The 23,017-nt window shown below is 40.4% G+C and overlaps 1 protein-coding gene and 1 long non-coding RNA gene across 13 annotated transcripts in view; one reads left to right on the forward strand and one right to left on the reverse strand.

Annotated features, from left to right (window-relative positions):
* CORIN (corin, serine peptidase) overlaps window positions 1–23,017 on the forward strand; it is a 259,284-nt gene that overhangs the window by 127,199 nt on the left and 109,068 nt on the right. The window lies entirely within an intron of this gene.
* The window catches only part of LOC125164669 (uncharacterized), a 28,228-nt gene continuing 9,898 nt past the window's right edge, over window positions 4,688–23,017 (reverse strand). Inside the window, exons 2-5 of one of the 2 annotated variants that reach the window (XR_007151852.1) lie at window positions 15,476–15,698; window positions 11,702–11,781; window positions 11,016–11,085; window positions 4,688–4,830 (exon numbers count right to left, since the gene is read on the reverse strand). This is a non-coding gene — a long non-coding RNA (uncharacterized LOC125164669). The remainder of the gene's footprint in view (window positions 4,831–11,015; window positions 11,086–11,701; window positions 11,782–15,475; window positions 15,699–23,017) is intronic. The other variant, XR_007151851.1, reaches the window with a different exon arrangement.

Consider the following 23,017-nt stretch of genomic DNA (forward strand, 5'->3'; position numbering starts at 1 on the left):
CTCATTCTCATCATATATCATTGGGTTACTTTTTAGTGCCTCCAAGGGTAGATGTGCTTTTTAAACAACCAATTTACTACTAGGGAGCAACATAAACATTAGGGAAAATAGAGTACTACATTTAGTTCAATTGAGTATGTCAAATGACAATTTGTATAGTTCTCTTAAAATTCAGATGTTGAAAAGTCTTGTACTTCTTTCCTTTCTCTTCAGGGAGGGTACCTCATGCCAAACAGATGCAAAGTTTCGAATTCTCTCAAAAGCTCCCTAGAGGAAATTTGAAGTGTTCCTTGGCAAACTCATCCCAATCTGTCATATTTGTTAGGAAGAGGAAATTTGTCCCTGCCTCAGATTGCAGGAAAAAGAAGCTTTTTCCTCTTTTCCTCCTCCTTCCCCTCCCCCTTCCCCTCCCCTTTCCCCTCCCCCTTCCCCTCCTTTTCCTCCTCTTCTTCCTCCTCCTCCTCCTCCTCCTCCTCCTCTTCCTCCTTTTTTCTGCATTAATCCTTCATGGAGAAGAAAAGGCATTTGGGCACTTTCTTCCATGAAATCTCTCTTTGTGTGTCTGGAGAATATCATGAAGATTATGATCATTGCACCAGTATCATCAAGGGCTCCTGACACAGGCCAAATGCACTTTGGGCATGTTTTTGTTGCGGGGAGATTATTCATGGTTCCGTGATCAGACTCATTGATTCTGATATGAAGGATGCTCCCTTGGTGAGAGGGTGATGTGTTTTCAGTTTGTGGTAACTAGTAGATTTTGATAGCACTCTTACTTATTTCTTTAGGTTAGAATACTTTGCTTACACAAAACCCCTGATGCCTTGCATTTTAGTTATTTTAATTAAGTAAGTTGTATCACTTAATGCATACTAATATTTTAGTTCTCTTCGCCATTCTTATTTAGCCAAGATAATTTAGAATTCCAATTCTCTTAAGAATCCTCTGCTTTCTCAGAGTTGTTTTCTTGCATTTTCTCAATATTACCAAAGAATATAATGGTCTTGAGGCCAGGATTAATCCTTACCCAACATCATTTAAAAATGTCACACTGGCAACATTTAAAATATATATAATCACTCTCCTGAGTTCTGTTACTGTTATTCAGTTTTTTACTGTATTGACAATAGGTTTGTTGATTTGAAATTATATTGATCATTTTCATTTAGCTAGAGTCTGCCATCTTGTTCAAGATCAGGGTCAGCAAACGACAGCCCATGAAGCCAACTAGAGCCTGTAGCCTGTTTTGTAAATAAACTTTTACTGAAACACAGCCATGCCCATTCATTTATGCATTCCCTATGACTGCTTTTGCTGCACAATGGCATAGTTGAATATAGTTTACAACAGAGACTATATCACTGCAAAGTGTAAAAAATTTACTATCTGGGGGCGCCTGGGTAGCTCAGTTGGTTAAGCGTGTGACTTCAGCTCAGGTCATGATCTCACAGTCTGTAAGTTCGAGCCCTGCATGGGGCTCTGTGCTGATAGCTCAGAACCTGGATCCTGTTTCAGATTCTGTGTCTCCCTCTCTCTGACCCTCCCCAACTCGCACCTCCCTCCCTCCCTCTGTCTCTCAAAAGTAAATAAACATTAAAAAAATTTTTTTTTAATTTGCTATCTGCCCCTTTGTAGAAAAAGTTTGCCAACCTCTATTCTAGATTAATTCATATGTGCTTAAGAGCGTTGGAAAGGACATGAGAAAACCGGATTCCAGTCCTGTCTCTACATTCTTATTAGTCCACTGATGTTGATTCTCCGGCCTATGTTTCCTCATTCATAGATTGGGCAGGCAGAACTGTATGATCGCCAGTCTTTCTGCTTGAAATTTTCAGAAATCTGATTAACACTATTTTACTTAAAGTAACTTGAAGTTGATTTTTTTCTTACAGATTTTTGGGTTTTTTACAATCCTTCTTGAGCATATTAGACACACATCCAAATTTCCATACGTATTCAATGATTTAAAAATAATAATATAGCTTGCCTATATGAGCTCCATATGTGCCAAGTATGAAGGTGGGCATTTTACTTTATCTCTTTTAATCTTTAAAACGCCTGTCTAGGGGCGCCTGGGTAGTTGGTTGAGCATCCGACTTCGGCTCAGGTCATGATCTCATGGTTTGTGGGTTCGAGCCCCGCATCGGGCTCTGTGCTGACAGCTCGGAGCCTGGAGCCTGCTTCAGATTCTGTGTGTCTTCCTCCCTCTCTGCACCTCCCCCACTCACACTTTGTCTCTCTCTCTCTCTCAAAAATAAATAAACATTAAAAAAAAATTAAAAAAAATAAAAAATAAAAATAAAATGCCTGTCTAGAGTGGATGTGAATGTTCCCACAGCTGTAAGAGGCAGAGCCAGGACTTGAACTCAGTTCTCATGGTGAAGCTCCCTGCCCTTTCCACGGTCTCTTTTCATATGCCTCCTCTATTGTTATTGTCATTTGCATAAATGGTAGTATCTCATTTATCCAGGGGTTGCCACTTAAATTATTCAGAACACAATCAATAATTAAAAAGTAAAAAAACAAAAAGATTAGATTAACCGAAAAGACGGTCTCTTTTAACCACTAAAAGTATTTCCCAAGGTCCTCTTTTATAGCCTGTTCACTTTTACTTTAAAAAAAAATGTTTATTTTGAGGGAGAGAGAGAGAGAGAGAGAGAGAGAGACAGCATGAGTGGGGGAGGGGCAAGAGGGAGAGGGAGACAGAGAATCCAAAGCAGGCTCCAGGCTCTGAGCTGTCAGCAAAGAGCCCAATGTAGGGCTTGAAGTCGTGAACCATGAGATCATGACCTGAGCCGAAGTCAGACGCTTAACTGAGCCACCCAGGCGCCCTTATTCACTTTTACTTTTGAACAAATATAAAAACTTGCTTTTTGTTTGTTTGTTTCCCAAACCTCTATAATTAATGGCAAACCAATTGGAATCAGAGATGGGTAAAACCACAGGTGCGGGTTATCTTTAGTAGAGATGGTGATGGTGGAGACTATGGATAATGTAAGAAGGATTAATCCTAAATGGCAAGAGCCTAAAGCAGGTGGCAATCCTTGGCAGCTTAGTCTAGGGACAAATTTACCACAGGAAACTCCCAGGGGCACTGAAAAATTTTTGCTTCTCATCGCAAAGACCCTGGAGCAGCAGGGAAATGTTTAAAATTAGCACACTCGATTTAAGAAGGTGGAGAAAGAGTGCTCTATTTCATGAAACTTTAATACAATGTTGAAGGATATTAGGAATCTCAAATAGATAACGCTTCAGTTATTTGAATTTCTCACTATGTGGAATATTTCCTTCCTTCAAAGTGCTCAGCAAACAAAATACTGCCGAGTCCCGAGTATTTGAGAAATCTTTCTCCAGATTTTCACCGATTTCATCTCACTTTTCTGCTCTTTGTTATTGCCTTAGTCAGTGTTCACACTCTGAAAACAGGGCTCTAGAGAGAAGTAATTAAAAGTCTGACTTTTCAGTTTCGTGTATTACCAGATTTTCTCCACACCTCATTCAGTCTTACATGTTCCCACTACCTCTTTTTATTCCCTATGGCTCTAAAGAAGGTCTTATTGTTTTCCTTTTATTGTTTTCATTTTTTCCAAAGTAGAGACTTTGGTTTCTAAAAACCATCTTGCTTTGATCCATTGCGTATTATTGACTGTAAAGTGAATTTGCAGAAGGTAAACATTTCTTCTACTGGCAGGCTCTTGCAGAGGTGGGGGGAGTGGATGGTGGCCCTTCCTTTTATGTTTCTCTCTTGTATTCAGTTCTTGGTTTCTTCTTCCTGACGTGTAGGCATTTCCGGCCATGTTGATTTTCTAACCCATCATTTCTAATTGTCTACTTTGGGAAATGTTTTAAAACCTCAAACATTTTTTGAGGTAATATTTGATGCTATTTAGTTTGGGGAAAATGCGCTGGAATTACTTGTGGAAGTTAAGAGATCTGGAAATATTTAAATCATTCATCCCTCATACCTCTGACTGTGAGGGTCATACCAAAAGCCTGAGGCACTATACTTCCTTAGAGTAAATTCCTCCTTTCCTTGCTGCCTATATTATGATATTGATTTAATAATGTCAGTAATAGTCTGCTAAATATGTTAAAAGCTCATTTGAAGGCAGATGCTATGCATAATGGTTTGCATGTAATATGTCCATTAATCTTCACTATAAGGCAGATACAGAATTACTGGCAGTCTTCAGCTAATAAATGGGCTATATTTCAAAGATATACTTGCAGATTAGTTGTTTCAAACATGAAAGATATTTTCTCATAGAAGCTCTGTTGTGGGTACATCTCTAGTTTGAACTGGATTACGAAGTCTATTGGACTCATAGCCAACATGTGTAAATGAATGTCTGTGTGGGAAGGTACGCCCTGAGTCCTCATTGGGATGCAGTGGGCCCACCTTCTTCCTTGGATCCTATATTTATTACAAGAGACTTGGCTTTATTCTCAGATCTTCCTTATGGACAGTGGGAACGAAACCCCCCCAGATTCAAACCGTTCATATCAGTTATAGAAAAACTAACCTGCTGTAACAAAAGAGATCTTGAAATACAGTGGCTTAAAGGAAACAACACTTTGTTTCTCTGTTAAGCAGTAGAACCAAGATGAATTTTCCAGTTTGTAAGCACACACTTCCTCTGTGAACTCATCCAAAGACTTGAGGTCCATCCAGTTTTCTTTCTTTTTCTTTTTTTTTTTTTTTTTTTGCTTCTCCAGTTCCTAGATTATGGTCCTTATCTGAGTGATTGAAGCTGGCTGAGCCATGTAGCTGTGTTCCATCTTATGGGAAGGCAAAGAGAAGAAGCACATGGCAGCCAGTCACGTTTAAGCCTGCAAAATAGAAGAATCATCTGCTTATAATATATTGCTGAGAACTTAGTAACATGACCACACTGAGCCACAAATGAGCTAAGATATGTAGTCTTTAGCTGGTCAGCCATAGGGGCACCTCAAACTCCATTACTACAACAAAGGTGGAGGTGTTTTAGGATGAACAACCAGCAGTCTTTGCCATATCCTGGTGGTGGTACCCACGTCTAGACAGGAACTCTGGCGGGATTGAATTTGGTGCCTGTGGCAGAAGAGATGTGGGTAGAGGTTGGATACAGCGAGTAACACAGGGTAGGTTTTGGGGTGAGTGGGACGCTGGGCCCCTTGCCATTGTAACTTCTTGGAAGAACTCGTTGCAGATTTTCATCTCCATTTCACCTCCTGCCTTTCTTTTTCCCTTGGAAGGCTGAAGGCAGGGCTGGTTTCATGGCTGGTGATCTGTGCAGTGAGTGGCACAGGACCCTAAGGTCAGAAGGGTTCCAGGCTTGGTTTTAGGCTATGCTGTCACCGTCTTGAAATTGCTAATAACTTTATATTTATACTTGTGCTTTGTGATGAGGTTGGATGGGACAATGGAGCAGGGGTGTGAGTGGCAGAGATATGCTAGGTAGTAGTGTGTGCACATGTGGGCATATGCCAACAGGCATGGCGAGTGAACGGTGTGGGTGCTGAGCAATTGGCCTGGTGCCTCAAAGCACATGCATATGCCTGAGGATCATCTGGAGGTGGCCGGGTCAGGACCTGGGTCCCCATTGGTGGCCATGATACAGCCACAACAACAGAAACACAACAAAGCAGGTTTTGAGGGTGTAGTGGTAGCCTTGGCCCTGGGCTAGAAGAGGGGCTCCACCCAAGAACCTGTGGGAGGTCAGCCGGGCTGACTGTCCCTGGAGCCTGTCCCTGGGGCATCTGCATAAGTATTAACTCTACAGCCTGAACCTTGAGACGGAAACTTCTGGTGCTTGGGCAGCTGGCTTTGTAATAAATTATCACACAATAAAAGCGTACACATGAACATTGCAATAAAGCATTAATCAGAGTTATTAGGATTCTTCAAGGATTTAAAAATCCTTGGTTTTGAATGCTGAAACATTGCAAAATACATATCCACAGGCTTATAAATAGAAATCACATTTAACTATTGTCATTGGAAAAGAACACTATTTTCATATGAACTTTGGATGAACCATTTGTTAACAAGGAAGATAACTGAAAATGAGAATTTTACATAAAATTGGCAATACGGCTATAGAATGTATAAACAGGCATTTTGAATTGTATATACATTTTAAAGCCCTTTTTGATTTCTTTTATGATCTCCACAATTTACAGGGAATATCAGAAGAATCATCAAAATATCATTGTATAAATTTACATTTAAAATAAAATTCAGACTTCCATGAAACTGATTCATATGAAGAGTTAAATCTTTTTATTAAAATTGCTCCTGGAGAATCATCAGCTCTAGATATGCTAAAATTTGTATTTCCGAACGGTTTATCAGACATCTATCCTAATGTTGTCACAGCCTATAAATACTGCAAACAGAAAGAGTAAAATTTGCACCAAAGATTCTTGTCAAAATTAAGAACGAACAAAAATCATTTGCAATCTTGCTTTTTTGTTGAGCTACTTACTGAATCTATTTTAATTTATGTAGACTAAAAATAATGTTGCTAAACATTAAATTAATACATGAATTTGCAGAAAAGTGAGCCAGAAAAATCACATTAATAGGGTATTGCTATTTAAAAAAGATTTTTTTTAATGTTTGTTTATTTTTTTTTTTGAGAGAGAGAGAGAGAGAGAGTGCGAGGCAGGGAGGGGCAGAGAGCAAGGGAGACCCAGAATCCAAAGAAGGCTCCAGGCTCTGAGCTGTCAGTACAGAGTCCGATGCAGGGCTCGAACCCACAAACCATGAGATCATGACCTGAGCTGAAGTCGGATGCTTAACCGACTGAGCCACCCAGGCGCCCCAATAGTGTTTTGTTATTTATTGTATCATATTAAATTATGACACAAAAATATGTTTTGTGCTACTTGTAAGTTTATGTTGTTCTTCATATATCACTATTATTGATATTATGTTTTATAAGTAATAAAGTATTTTTAAAGGAAAATATGTATTTTAGTGTCCTTGAAGCACTTTTTTTTTCCCTGCAAGGGCCTCTGTGTCTTCAGTTTCCACTGGGCCCTGCACATTATGTAGTTTGTACAGGTTGGGGGACTAGTTTATCTGCTTAGCTTTCTTTTCTGCCTTTTCTATGCCTGCTACGTATAGTTCTTTTGCAGGTTTTAAAGGATTTTGGTTACTAATGATGAATGAAACAGTGAGAAGAGTCAAGGCCATGCTCCTCCTCAGGCCTTTTGCTTGGCGCTTGGCTACTCAGAAAGTAAGAAACACATGTAACTGATGGCTACAAAAGCACAGATATAGCTCTTGATTGCACCAAAGCCCGATAGAAGATTCATTTACATTTTAGAGTATCATCCCTGAGTCTTTCGAACACTCTTATTACAGGAATAGAATCAAACAGCAATTATCCACCTAGTGATTTTGTGCAGCCAAGATGCCTGCTACCCTGGGCTCCTCTTACACTAGAATTGACTGAATCAGGCTGGAGTCAAGGACTGAGACTAGAGATTCCAGACCAGGGCATCTCTGACACAGGGAATGGGAAGGAGGAAGAGGAGGGCAGTCAGCAGGTGGGACAGAAGGCACATCTGTTTGAGCCAGTCATTTGCAGGTGGCTGTTCATATGTACGGGGCACACAAATAGAGTAAGATGTTAAGGCATCTGTGGTAGGCCAAATAATGGCTCCCCAAAGAGGTCCATATCCTAATCCCTGGAACCTGTGAAGATGTTAGGTTACGTGGCGACGGGGAATTAAAGTTGAAGAATGGAAGTAAGGGTTCTACCCATCTGACCTTAAAACAGGGAGATTCTTCTGGATTATGTGGGCGGCCCCATTGTAATCACAGGAGTCCTTAACAGTTGAAGAGAGAGGCAGAAGAGAAGAGTCAGACAAAGAGATGTGAAGCACACACAAGAGCAAAGAGATGCTATGTGGCTGGCTTTCCTTATGGAAGAAGGGGCCACAAGCCAAGGAATGGGGGCAGCCACCAGAAGATGGAAAAGGAAGGCATCATTCTCCCCTAAGAACCTCCCAAAAGAAAGACAGCCTGCTGGCACTTTGATCCTAGCCCAATGAGACCTATGTCAGACTTCGACCTGCAGACCAGTGGGAGAATACATTTCCATTGTTTTAAGCCACCCAGTTTGTGATCATTGTTGATGACTGTAATAGGAAACTAACACAGCACCCTTGAGTGTTTATATTAAGGGTACAGGCTCCTGAGTCAGACTGCATGGGTTTTAGTGAGGAGCTGTGCTACTTATTAGCTGTGTTATGGGGGAAATTTCCTAACTTTTCCAAGCCTTGGTTTCATCCTCTGATAAATGAGGTTATCACCATCATGGCTGTGTTCTAAGGAAAAATGAAGGTAAATCCTTTAAGACCTTGCCTGGTAAATAGAAAGTTCTTGGTAAGTGTTAGTTTAAACAAAGTCATGGGGGTCTGATCCTGGACGGAGTTTTCAGCAAGGCAAAAGACTTTCTTCCTCATCTATTCCCATGTCATTCACTGCTACTCCCCTCCCTGACATCTTTGGTTCCTGAAGATCCCATTTGACTCTTGGTCCTCTAGGGCTCTTACCCAGGTATGTCCTTGATGGAGTCACAATCTTTAGATTCCACCGTTTCCTATATTTCATGTTAAGTTTCCAATATCTCTTAAAGAAAAATAAATACACAAGATAAATATATAAAGTACTATCTCCAGAGGTACTAGTCACTGATATTGCCTTCATCTTTTATGGTCTCTGCAAGGCCTTATGATTTCTGCCATGTCCTGCACTATGCCTTCTGCAGACAGCCTCGTGGAATTCTTGGTGGTTGAATAAATGAGGAGTCCCAAGGAACTGCCTTTTAATTGAGGACTTTTGGCTTATGTTAAATGAGTGAAATCCAAACTGAAGAATTTCAGTTGGGAAATATTTTAGGGAGAGAGACCTCCCAGGAGCCCTTCGAATCAAGCCAACTTTCATAAACATTTGGCCTCGTTTTCTGTCTACTTGTAAACAGCTCTGGAATGGCTGTCACAAAAGTTTCTTAGGAGGGTATTTGCTGAGTAAAATTGGCAGTTTTTCTTCAGAGTTCTTAGAGCAGAGGGGTTGGAGCTGATGATGCTAACATTTCAGAAGAACTTTGCTACAGCTGCGAAGTTTCATTTCGATCTGGATGCCGCGGTGAGACGTTCTAACAGGCATTTGTAATGAGATTGATTATCTTGTAATGAGATCGCCTGCTAAAAAATCCGTTTCAGTTCCATAAAAATCGTATTATGGATAGATTACAATCCTAAAAATGTATACAAAGCCATTTGAAAGAAAACCGTCGGAGTCAAAACTGGATCTCTAAAGTTCTTGGTTGTTATGAGAATGGAAAATGTCAATTCCAAAACAAATGCACAAAGTACGTGTTAGTGTTCCATACGCACAGGTCTACGAGGTTTCCGTATTTTTGGCGTCTGTAGTTAAAATGCAAAATTACACTGTGATTTGATGTTTAATAGAAATGCTGAGAACCCATAAAAGACTGTTGTTTTCAAATACTTTCACACACCTGGCCACTTCCCGCAAGTATAGGGCAGGCTCTGTAGTTTGCTTGGTGGTGGGGTCTCCCTCTGGTGGTTGGTGTTAAGGAAGGTACCGGCTTGAAAGCAGTCACCGGATTTATTCCCCTTGGTGTTTGGCTGACACTTAAATCTGGAAAGCGACTCAAGAGTTCCTTTCTCCTATTCTGTTAAATACAGACCAGGCTAAATATTTTGTATTTTGACCATTTCAACAATATGGGAAGCTTTCTTATTTGAACAGAAGTCAGTCAGCCTGTAGCCCACCCCCTATGACCGTGTCAAAATCAGTTTTGACTATTAGGAAAGCTAACCTGGATTTTCTGTCTCTGTGGCCTATTTTTGGCATATTTTGACCCCAAAACGTCTCTTGATTTGGCCGGGATGTTTTCCATTTGCTTTAGAAAAGGCTCTGAGTTGAATACCACATTTATTCAGCCCACCTGTGTGTCCATCACTTTTCCATGACCCATGGCATAGCAGGAATCAGACAAAAATTACTGCCCTCCTAGAGTTTCCGTTCTGTGATGCATATAGATATGGTTTACAAATACATACATTTTATAAAGATTTTTGGCTTCACCTGTGAAACATTTGTATAGCTCAAGGGACTATGAATTTAAAAGGCAAATAGGGGCTCCTGGGTGGTTCAGTCAGTTAAGTGTCCACTTCTTGATTTCGGCTCAGGTCATGATCTTACAGTTGGGAGTTCGAGCCCCACGTCAGGCTCTGGAGCCTACTTAGGATTCTTTTTCTCTCCCTCCCTTTTTCTGCCCTTCCCCTGCTCATGCTCTCTCTCTCAAAATAAATGAACATTTAAAAGCTTTTTAAAAACAAAGAAAAAATGGAACAAAAAGGGCTCCAATAAATCAACAAGGAAGAAAACCAATAGAAAAAATAATTGGCAGAAGTGGGATTTCATGATATCACATTTACCTGGTTAAAGACACAAGCAAGGGTGCCCATTGGAAAAGAGCCATCTCCCAGCTAGAATTCCCTGTGCATCCTTACAACCTCTTGCATAGTGGGGGTCTCGGGCAGACTTCCCTGTAGCACTGCCCAGAGCCTGTGTGCTGAGTATGCCTGCTTGGAAACTGCACATTCCCTACCCTTTTGGCAAGTGGCAGCAAATGGACCTTTTTCCAACGGTATTCACCCCCTTGCTCAGCTCGGTCCCCCAACCCATCTACCGTTAGCTGATCCCTGTGGCATAAAGTTTCCCAGGATTAATTTAAGCACATCAGATTGATCAGTGGAATATTTCTAGATGAGACTACATTACTGCTCAGACTGCGGTGTTGAGAGTTTATAGTGATAGACACGTAGTTTGTGACTTTCCATTATCTGCTCTAAGGTCTTTCCTCCTCTCAGGGATAACATAGAGCTTTTCCTATTTGACTCAGGGCCGATCTTAATGACAAATTATTTGCCATCCATTTCTAGTCCCTGTATGGCTTTCCTGAAACTGCAGCCTCATTCCAGCCTCTCACTTCTTCCTTTCCTTGGCTCATTCCAATTGGATCACTATATCTTGTTCACAGAGACATTCTTCCTGTTTACCTGTACAAAGAAACATGTGAATCCTATGAAAATGTTGGAAAAAAAAAGTTAGCAGGTTTTATTTTTCCCCCATCCCTCTGAGCCCTTGGGTGCTGTGTACCCAATCTTCTAGTCTCAGTGCACTAGCAGCTACGACTCTGGAATGCAAGTTAATTAAATGGTGCTTATATTTAGTTTTAGGCAAGGTTGATTTTTTTTTTTTTCTGTGTTAGGTTTAGTCTGTGTGGCTTTGCGATATACAATCCTGGTAACTAGGGATACTAGGAGAAATTTTATGTGGCTGTGCTGTGAAAGGCATGCAGTGGGAGAGAGAACTCAGGGACCTCTGTGTTCCACCAGTATGTAAATCATCTAGCAGAACACAAATGCTTTAACAGTCAAAGTCAACTTTCCTGGAGCAATTGACTTCCTTTTCTGTCTCTGAGCCAAAGAAAAGTTAGGAATTCTATCCCTAGATGCTGTTATATTGGTTCCTGTGTGTGTCATCTCTTCAGAAGCAGGCTCTTTTCCAGTTATCTTGGTTGTTACAAAGAATCCAGTGCCCCCACCTCCCAGCTCCAAGGAGGCAGTGCTATATCCCTTTAAAGTTGGGAAAGGGGACCCTCTAGTTACTCACAGGTTAACCCTTGAAGCGCAAGGCGTTTTTCGACACTCGGTGATGACCATCTTCCGGAAGTGAGTTACGCATTTCGCAACCTTAGTAAACAGAGCATGCTGGTCATTCCAGGTGCTTTCTATCCATTACTGATCTATATTCTTAAAGGCCATACCAAAGCAGGTAGGATTCAGATAAGGAAACTGAAGCTCAGAAAGGTTACATAAGTCACCCAAACTAGCATGAATCGCTTAATTTAAATCCAAGTTCATACTTTTTCTCCACGATTACTTTTATTTTCATATCAGGTTCATTATCGTGAATAGTTACTTTTCTGGCCTCTAGATCCAGTCACTATCAGTATGGTTATTAGAGTGAGTGTTTTGAACTAACCATTAATTTATTTTCTTCTAATCACGATACCATTTAGGATTGAAGTTTCCTGATCATTGTGGGGTGGTTTAAGCTTGAAGGGTCGGATAACTGGAAGTGTCTAGGCTTTCCCACCCCTGCCCTGACCTAAGCAATGGAATGTGTGCTGTCTCCACGGGCTACTGTCCGAGGGCAAGTGAGTGGGGTTTGTTGCCATCTGTTAAGAGGAAGGAGATTGGAGAAGGTCTGGGGCAGAGCTCTAATTGAGGGCTTGAGAATCTCAGCACTCAGTACTGGCTATCTGATGTGGAAGATAAGTGAGATCCTACAGTATCCTGAAGATTAGTGACTTTTTAAAGATGAGAGTACTTTGGGATACTGTAAATTATAATAATTAACAATAGGGAGTAGGTGGGAAAATGATACAAAGCCATCTAAATGGGATTTGAGGTGAATTTTTAGACAATAAGATAGAACTGTTATCTCTTCTTGAAAGACGTTTCCTCTAAGTTCTTAGGGTAAATTCTAAATATATATGTCTATTCTATGTCTGGGTCTCAGGCCACAATAGTATTGCATCATAAGCAATTTATTCCAGCTTTTAGATTGTCATTATATAAAACACATAAAATGAGCTGAAGTAAAAGAAACCAGGATTAAAAATAAGTTTGGGTGAGTTGAAAATTAAATCCATGAACTATTAACTTATAAAATGAAATCAGTCCAATTTGTATAGCTTAACAAGTAAGAAAAATAACATGGAATAGCTCTTCAAGCTTATTATTATTTTTTGTCTGTTTATCTTTCTCTTAAGTCTTTCCATAGGTGTTGTGACCGACTTTCACATGTAATAAAGGTCAGGAAAAATGCTAGTATGTATAATTTTTCAGATACTACCCTGTGAATGCAAGAGACTGTTACTTTCTTTCCAAATAATATGTATCTCTTTTAGTTCTCCTAGATTTATATGCAGACATATAATTATTTTCTAAAAAACACCCTACATTTGTTTGAAATTGTCAATGTAATGTACATATTGTTCCATCATTTTCATTTCATGATTCATAATCAATAATTGCAAAATGTCATATGAGACAGACTTATGTTTGGAGAAAATCTCAAAAATGTTCTAAAGCACCATGAAATGATCATTCTTGTTTGGAAAATAAACTGTTTATTTCTTAAAGCAAACTCAGAAAGTAGCACCCCTCCCCCCTCTGTAAAACCTAAATGTTTGAGTAGGAATCTCTACCTGCCTTGTCAAGAGGGTAGACTGGCTTAGGCATATAGTTTCTAAATTGTCTGCGTTCTCTAGAAAGCTGAAGTTACGTTATTGCACTTACGTGCAGGGAATAATAAATAACACAATCATTGTAGGCATCTTATTTTCCAGTGGTTTTTGATAAAATTGTTTTAGGGTTCTATTTGGGACTTTTATTTTTTTTCTTAATTTTTTTTTCTCAACGTTTTTATTTATTTTTGGGACAGAGAGAGACAGAGCATGAACGGGGGAGGGGCAGAGAGAGAGGGAGACACAGAATCGGAAACAGGCTCCAGGCTCCGAGCCATCAGCCCAGAGCCTGACGCGGGGCTCGAACTCACGGACCGCGAGATCGTGACCTGGCTGAAGTCGGATGCTTAACCGACTGCACCACCCAGGCGCCCCTATTTGGGACTTTTAGACACTAAAGCTTGGGGTAGTAGATTAGTACATCCTTTTAACTGGACAATTCCTGTTTGGAAGTTTTCCCTTCTTTCCTCCCTCCCTCCCTTCCTTCTGCAATGATGAATGAACACATTTTTTTTTTTAAGTTTTGTTTAGACTTCTGCTTGGCAGTCTATTTCTGTCAGTCTCTGATCGTAAAGCCAACGTCCTCCGTTTTCTCCTGCTCTGTCTCTACCTTCTCCTCTGTCTAATTAGATTTAAAATCTGAGCTGGATTTTGTCTAACTCTATTTTATACTGCGATTTTACTTGAGACATTGAATGCTGACCTGGAACTGCTCTCCAAACTCTATATTCTCTCTTCTATCAGAGTGCCACCAGTCACAGAACTATTTTTGTTTCCTGCTAATGATTTTTAGATAATTTCACAATGACTGGTTTTTCTATAGAATGATAGATCCTCCCTCCATCATGCTGTCAGGCGATACATATACTTAGTTCTTATTTTCAGGATTTTAAGCTGAAGGCCAGATGGCAAAGTTTCCATCGAATCAAAGCATAGCTTTATTTCAGAGAGAGAGAGAGAGAGAGAAAAATGAGTCAAGAAGTAACTTAATCTTGAGGACATTTAATTGGGAGTTGTTTTGGATTTTCTTTGGCCATTTATTTGACAATGATAGTTTCTCACTAATTGAAACATGTTATATACCAGTCGCTGAGGGACTTGCAACTAACGAGTTGCACTGTGTAAGGGAACTCGTTTGACCTGGTCTCGGCAGCAGGTGTAGGAGCACCACAGAAAATAAAAGAGAAAGTCACCATGGTACTTCTGCTGTTAGACTATCTAAGTTAAGAAGTCCCTAAGTGCATTTATTCAATGGCATTTACTGACCACTTACCATATTCTGCTTTGGAACAAAGATCTGTATGTTAAAAGCTGGTAACAGAGTGCTTTGCTCCCTTGGTCATGAACAAAATATCTGTGTAATAGAGCAATCTACTAAGAAAACAAACAGGGGGCGCCTGGGTGGCTCAGTCAGTTGAGCGTCTGTCTTCGGCTCAGGTCATGATCCCACGGTCCGTGGGTTCGAGCCCCGCGTCGGGCTCTGTGCTCAAGAGCCTGGAGCCTGTTTCAGATTCTGTGTCCTCCTCTCTCTCTGCCCCTCCCCAACTCATGCTCTGTCTCTCTCTCTCTCTCTCAAAAATAAACATTAAAAAAAAAAAAAAAGAAAAGAAAACAAACAGGATCTGTGTTACCAGCTCTGCATTTTCAGAAGAGAGAGACCAGCTCTGGGGAGGGAAGGACTGAGCAGAGATCGTGTGGCATCACCCAGAGTGGGGTGGCACAGGGCGGGGGGAATGTTTGGAGGTGTAAAAGTGGAGCAGGGGATGTAGGAGACATTACCCAAGGCTCAGAAGGGGGCTGAGTTTTGCCATGTCCCTCACGTAGCAGGGAAAGAGGCAGGATCTCAGACATCCTCAGGATCCCACAGAGTGGCTGTGTGGGGCAACCTAGAAAGCTTGACTCTGGGGACCATGACACTGCACCCTGGGATGGATCAGACATAGTGGAGTAGTCTATTCAGTACAAACCTTAAGGGCGTAGAACCACGAGTCCCTCAGCAATTCTCTGAGGAACTGAAAACCAGAGTCCCTTCCTCGGTTCTTCCAGGTACCATGTAAGCCCCTTGGATCCTCACAGCGCCCTACGAAGGCTGAAATCCCTGAAACACATGTCTGAATAAGATTTCTTTTCACCTTTTTGAGTGGGGAAGGATGCGTTCATTTCATTTAGAAAAATAAAGCGATGTGGCGTTTCTCATACTGTAGTGTGACAGAGTTAGGTCCACACCCACTTCTGAGCTCCTGGCGCTTCCTTCCGTGTCTACTTCTCATCGTCACTTCTCAAGTCATGAAACTTCCCTGAACTCTCCTACTCCCACCTCGAAAGCTACTCGTCCGATAGCTCATTCTTCCAAGTCTAGATATAAGGAGAAGCACAACAGCCTGTAATTAAATTCAGAACTAAGTATTCATAGCCCCCCCAAAAAAGTGTAATTAAAGTGTAATCTCTCTGAGACTGTAAGTAAACACTTAAAATCTTCAGGGTGAAGGGTCGTCAAACTTGTTTGGGCAGCAAAACCCCATTTTCAAAGGAAATTTTCCACGGACCGAAATTTGTAAAGCGGACAATTTGTAAAGCGAAATTTGTGGCACTCCCTGGCTAAAGTGGGGAGGGGACTGGAGACACCCCTCCAACCCATGATGTGGCCCCAGAGCCCCTTCCCTTGGTCTCCTAGAGTTCATCGGAAAACCACCATTCATTTTAACCTAAGGAATGAGTAGTGTGGGTGTAGGTTTGGGGGGAGTGGTAGACACATCTCCACAGGCCAGCGGGGAAGATTATTTTAGGGAGAAGTGTCCTTTATACCCATTGTCCTACCACACAAGCAAATGCTCCTCAGAAGGCCGGCTTGCCAGCAGGTTTGAGTGAGTATGCCACACTAACACAGAGGGATTTTTAACATTTCATCAGCACCTTATTTCCCTGCCAATTAAAAGAAGAAAGTTGTAACATATGTATTGCCTTTGAACATCTCCCCCCAAAGGAATGATCATTTAGTTCTGCTAGGCACCTTTCGCTCTGTCTTTACTTAATTATTTAACAACTATTTAATTCTATCCTAGACTCAGGAATGAGAGAAACTGATACAGTGCTTTCTCTCACGGAGCTTACATTCTAGAAGGGAGAGAGAGGGAGACAATAAACAAACAAATACCCTCTGCTAATATAAATTATGAGAATCATAAAACAGTCTTTTTTAAAGCAGGCTGTAGTTCTGATGGTTTTGAGCATCAGCACTATTAGAAGTGATTAGCATGGTGCACCATGTTTAATAGAGGCCTAGTAGATGTGCAAGAAGGTAAAGAAGAGAATGAGAGCATTTCTCACCTTGGAAGACAGATACTTTTCCTGAGGAAGCTGCATTTTAGTGATAGGATTAGAGAGAGAGACAGAATAAGACTGGCTTCATGTTTGGATGGTAAATATATTCCTGATGTTGGTGATTCTTCATCCCCAGCCCCCTCTATCTTCAAGACTGATCATTGTTTATTTGATTCATGCCAACCGGTAGGCAAAACTGAGTACCACTCTGCTCCCCACAAAGAACATACTCATACAAAATCACTTGAAAATGCCTTAAAAAAACACCCCACTTCCTTTGATATCTACCACCCATTTATTCGCTTCTGCAGCAGCAAAGTTGTCCTGCCTTTCTGAGCTACTTCCTCCTCTTTTATTCTCTCTTAAACATAGACTTTTGTCCTTCGAACTCCATTGATAAACTGCTCTTATTAGAGTCCCCACTGACCTCACATTGCCAAAATCTCATCTGGGCACAGTGGTGTCAAATCGATATGCTGACAACTCACACATTAATATTAATATTGTTCCTATTTGTATTTTACTCCTATCTTCTTTCCCAGGCGTTGACCTTACATATCCAGTTGTCTACTTAATATCTCTACTTGGGTGCCCACTGTATATGTCAGATGCAACAAGTCCAAAATGCAACTCTTGATCTTTTTTCCCCACAGTCTTGCTCCTCCAGTAGGCTTCTCCACCTCAGGAGATGGCAATTCCAGTCTTCTGGCTGGCGGGAAACTTGAAGTCCTCATTGGCTCTTGTCTTTCCCTCACAATTCTCATTGTGTGGGCCAGAAAACCCTCCTGGCTCTACTTTGAAAACACATCTAGCATCCAGTCAGGTCTCGGCACCCTCACTGCTGCCCCCATGAAGCCGCCATCACTCTTTCTGGACAGCTCCGATAGGCTCCTAACACTAGTTCCCACTGGTTTCTTTGCCCCTCTAGAGTATTTCCAACACCACAGGCAGAGATCCTTGTAAACATAGGTCAGATCATACCACATTTTACTGAAACCTTGTAATGACTTTACTTTTATTTTAAGTCTTTGCAAAGCCCTAGGTAGTTGACCCCTCCCCTCTACTGTCCTTCCTGTCTTGCTACATTCTCCACCACTTGCTCTACTGTGGCCACACGGGTTTCTTTGCTTTCCCCATACCCCACACCCCCGCCAGACATGCTCCTGCCTGAGAGTCTTTGCACTGAGACCTCCTTCTGCTGAAATCTTCCCCTGAAAGTTGGTTAATTCCTTCACCTCTTTGAAATTGTTACTTAAATGTCAACTTTTAGTGAGGCATAGCACTGGCTCCTCTCTTTCCCCATGGGGATGCTTTACTCGTTCATACACAGAGCCCTCTGATACCCATGCATACCTACCCATGTTAATGTTCAACAAAAAGAAGGGTGTGCTAGTGAGTATGGCGTGGAAAGCTGGGTAAGAACGAGTTGACTCACTTGAGCATATCGTTAGGTTTTCTTTCTCCTTTCTCATCTTTTATCTTTCACCTCAATCCTTTTATCTACCCAAAGATACAGTGCTCTCCACAAGAGGAATTCTTGTATCAGCTGCTAAAAGATTAGACATGTTCTTTTTCGTCTAATCAAATACTCTCGTAAAAGGTAAGAGCGATAGAGGTTGACAGTAACTTAATTTCAAAAACCATGTAGTATGAAGGGCTAACAGGCTCTCAGTACAGGCTCAGGTGATAAGAGTCTCTGCCAGGTCAGCTTTCTTTTCAGACGTTGAGTTGAACCTGAGCTTCAGACTTTATACAAAGGCTCAAAGACTGAGTGAATGAGGACATTATACAGTCAGTGATTGGTAGGTAGTTTCCGAAAAGGACTCCAAAAATTAACAATCAAAGTATTGAGAGCATTTGCCAATATAAATGCCTCCCATAATACACTAGCAGAGCAAACTGAGAAACCTGGAAGCGGCTCTAGAAAATCTAAAGGTCATTTCAGGATATGGATGTTATTTCAGCAGGCTGTTATCAGAGACCAAAATACTGAGGAGTTGATCATCTTCATGGGTATATACTCTTCAGTATCCAGAGAATTCTGAAATCAGGTGGTTCATAATTATCCCCATCATCTGGACATGTAAACTAGTGTCTTAGGCAATATTCCTTTGTATGCTGCTATTATTGCATTAATATTAATCAGTTGCCAGGTGTCTAAATGGAAATCAACTTTGGTGGTGAAGTACCTTTACTTGGTAAAATTATCTTTATCAGATGACCATCAGTAGAATATATGCTACCAAAGGTAGGGGATTATTTTTGTTTTCTTCACTGCTGTGTCCCTAGATGCTAGAATAATGCCTAGCACATAGTAAACATCCAGTAACTGATTAACAAACGAATCTTCTGTTGATCAATTTGCCATTGATTTAAAGTCCAACATGCACCTCTTAGAATCATAGATGATTGTATAGCATGTCAAGATTGTATAGCATGACTTCTCCTCATGGGATCTTTCTTTTTCACCTTAAGGGCTAAGTCAAAAGGTTATTTGAATGAAGATAATTGGTATAAGAAAGTGAAATTTATGGTTGAAAAATTTCGACACAGATTTGTTACGAGCTCTCTCAGGGTGTTCTCTAAAAAACCCAGAGCTGAGATGGAATGTCATCTCACCTGGTCCCAATCACCTGAAGGGCAGACATTTATCTTTTGTTTAGATAGAAAAATAAAGACATACTTGAACTTTTACTTGGAACTGATGTCTTTGAACTGACCACAAATAAGGTGACCACACAACTGCTCTGGACAAGAAACCAGGCGCGTGTGTGGTATGGAGGACTGAGCCTGAAGCTCAGACCTCATGATTCTGTGTCTACCTGGCTATATGACTTTGGGCAATTGTTGTCTTAACCACATGACACTCCAATTTCTGTATTTGTAAATCACCGTTTCCCCTAAGGAAGGTGAATAGAATGCCTGCCTGTCTACTTTATGAGGCTGCTTGGAAATTCCAAAGAAGATGTGTTTGAAGTACTTTGCTAGTTGAAGAGTTTTACACACCAGAAGTGGAAGTGCTGAATACAAGTTAAGGAGAAATCAAACAGAAAATAAACAAAAGTTATTCTGAGTTTACAAAAATAGTATTGATTAATGAAACTATGAACTTCTAAAGAAAGAATAAGAATAAACAAACAACTTACAATGTAAAACCAAGGGCAATCACACCTCCCACTGTGGAACCACACAAAAGAAGTCAGTGTCTGCTGAATCAGCCAAGACAGGGGGATATCAATAATCAAAACAATGCAAGCAATGTTATGTTTTAAATTTGATCCAGATTTGATATAACCATACACAAGAGATGGCTTTACTGGAGTAAAATATTTAGGGTCTTAACGATGAAATCTAGATGTTAGGAGCTATTTACGGGTGAACTTTCAGCTACATTTCTGGAGGAATCATCGGAGCCCTAAGGTGGGGAATGCAATAATTCTTCTGAAACATTGCAGCTGCTGAAATGCAGACAGATGGAATTTCTGCAGTCTCTAATATAACACAGAAACAATCCCAACAATAGGATAAACACTTATGCCTTGAAAATGTTCTCTTAACCCTAGAGAGAGGATATTGTATAGACCGGCCAGTAAAATCTTAGTGTTTTGGGTTCTCCTTTTATATCTGGTTTCCTGTGTACCTTTTAGAAGTCTGTGTTTGTAGGTATAGGAACGCAGTCCCGTGCTGAGTCCTCTAAGACTATTCAAAATATAAACATGTTTCATATTTTAGTAGTTGAGGTCCATAGATGTAATTTGTATTGATACTGAAATGGTAGCATGTAAAGGAAAACCAGACATTTGTTGCTGATCTTTTGACGATTATATGTAAAGTAATATCATAAGAAACTTAAATCAATCAAATGGTAATTAATGTTCAGCAAATCAAAATTCTGATTTCCTTGATACCATTGGAAAATAATTAAGTAATTGCATTTTTTTTCTTTGCTTTTTTGGTAATATACTGTGCTTCATTGAGATTGAGGTGACTTTTTCTCATCATATATTAACTAAGAACCTTCTGAGTGCCAGCCACTCTCTTAAGAGATACTTTTCTGTATTTCTAATTCTGAGTTAAAATATTCTGTTATTTCCTAGTTCTCTTTAGTTAGTCAACAAAGTTCATCTCATCAAGGAATATACCGTTCTGGGAGCAGTGACAGCAAGCAGGCAACTGACCACACGAATGATCACACTATCTTTTGTGGAGGGACAGAGACAAAGAGAGACAGAAGTTTTCAAGGGTTGCGTTTATTTACTGTTACTCTGAATTGAAAACTCGTGAAAAACTTAGCTTTTTTCTTTTCTGATTAAAAAAGTCAGACATCATGAAAGCCAGTGGTATGCCCCAGCCCAAAGCTCTTAGTCCCGTGAAAGGAAGTGGGCACGATCCAGTCCTGCACTCTCCCACTGCGTTGCTAAAGCCAGCAGGTGCACATAGTCCGCATAGGGGATGCTCCTTAATCACCTGGCTCTGGTGGCGAGGGGGGGTATTTCTGGGTACCACAGGATTGTAACTATTGGAGAGACAGTTCTTGGCAGGCTAGATATATGCACCCTTATGTTTACTGCAGCATTAGTTGTAAAAACCAAGATATGGAAGCAACCGAAGTGTCCATCAGCAGATGAATGGATACAAAAGATGAAGTATATACATACACAATTGAATATTACTCAGCCATAATAAAGAATGAAATCTTGCCGTTTGCAACAACATGGATGGATCTACAGAGTATAATGCTAAGTGAAATAAGTCAGACAAAGACAGATACCATATGCGTTCATTTATATGTGGAAATTAAGAAACAAAACAAATGAACAAAGAAAAAAAGAGACAAACAAAAAACCAGACTCTGTAATATGGGGACTAAATTGGTGGTTGCCAGAGAGGAGGCCGGTGGGAGGATGGGTGAAATAGGCAATGGGGATTAAGAGTACACTTATCATGATGAGCACTGAGTAATGTACAGAATTGTTGAATCATTATATTATATCCGAAGGTAATATAATTAATTAATATAAATAATTAATACATATAAAATAATTAACCGCATGTAAACTATACTGGAATTAAAATAATAATTAAATAATTAATTAAAATGGATAGGAGATCTGAATAGACATTTTTCCAAAGACATGCAGATGGCCAAAAGATAACTGAAATGATGCTCAACATCACTGACAATCAGGGAAATGTAAATCAAAAGCACAATGAGATACCACCCCACCTCTGTTAGAATGGCTATTATCAAAAAGACAAGAAATAAAAAAGAAAGACAACAACTGTTGGTGAGGGTGTGGCAAAAAGAGAACCTTGTACACTGTGGGTAGAAGTGGAAATGGTGCCTCAACCCCTATGGAAAACAGAATGGACTTTCCTCAAAAAATTAAAAGTAGAACTACCATGTGGTCTAGTAATTCCAGTTCTGGGAGTTTATCTGAAGAAAAGGGAAACACTAATTCAAAATTATATATGCATTCACACATTCATTGCAGCATCGTTTATAATAGTCAAGATATGGAAACAACCAAAGTGTCCATCAATGGATGAATGGTATATACATATGTGTGTGTGTGTGTGTATGTGTGTGTGTGTGTGTGTATGTGTATACACGCAATGGAATATTACTGAACCATTAAAAAAGAACCATAAAAAAAAGGAAATTTTACCATTTGTGACAACATATATGGACCTCAAAGGCATTATGCCAAGGGAAAAGTCAAAGAAAGACAAATACCACATGATCCCTCTTATAGGTGGAATCTTAAAAACAAACAAAAGCAAAACAAAACACCAAACTCATGGACACAGAGAACAGATTGGTGTTTGCAAGAGGCAGAGTCTAGGGGGAGGTGGAAGAAATGGGTAAATATTGGTTTTTGTCTGTGTTCGTTTAAATAAATTGAATAAAAGATTTTTAAAAAACAAATAAAGGGGCGCCTGGGTGGCGCAGTCGGTTAAGCGTCTGACTTCAGCCAGGTCACGATCTCGCGGTCCGTGAGTTCGAGCCCCGCGTCGGGCTCTGGGCTGATGGCTCAGAGCCTGGAGCCTGTTTCCGATTCTGTGTCTCCCTCTCTCTCTGCCCCTCCCCCATTCATGCTCTGTCTCTCTCTGTCCCAAAAATAAATAAACGTTGAAAAAAAAAAAAAACAAATAAAAGACCTTATTTCCAAAAAAAAAATCCATATCTAAAAAAAAACCCCAAAAAACAAACTCATCAAACCATAAGGGAAGAGAGCAAGAGAAGAAGGAACAAAGAACTAGAAAGCAGCCAGGAGGCAATGAACCGAATGGCAGTAAGTACCTACCTAATAATTACTTTAAATGTAAATGGACTAGGACTCATGTTGTGG

This window comes from Prionailurus viverrinus, chromosome B1 (genome assembly GCF_022837055.1).
Source record: "Prionailurus viverrinus isolate Anna chromosome B1, UM_Priviv_1.0, whole genome shotgun sequence".
In the NCBI taxonomy this organism is placed as follows: Eukaryota; Metazoa; Chordata; class Mammalia; order Carnivora; family Felidae; genus Prionailurus; species Prionailurus viverrinus.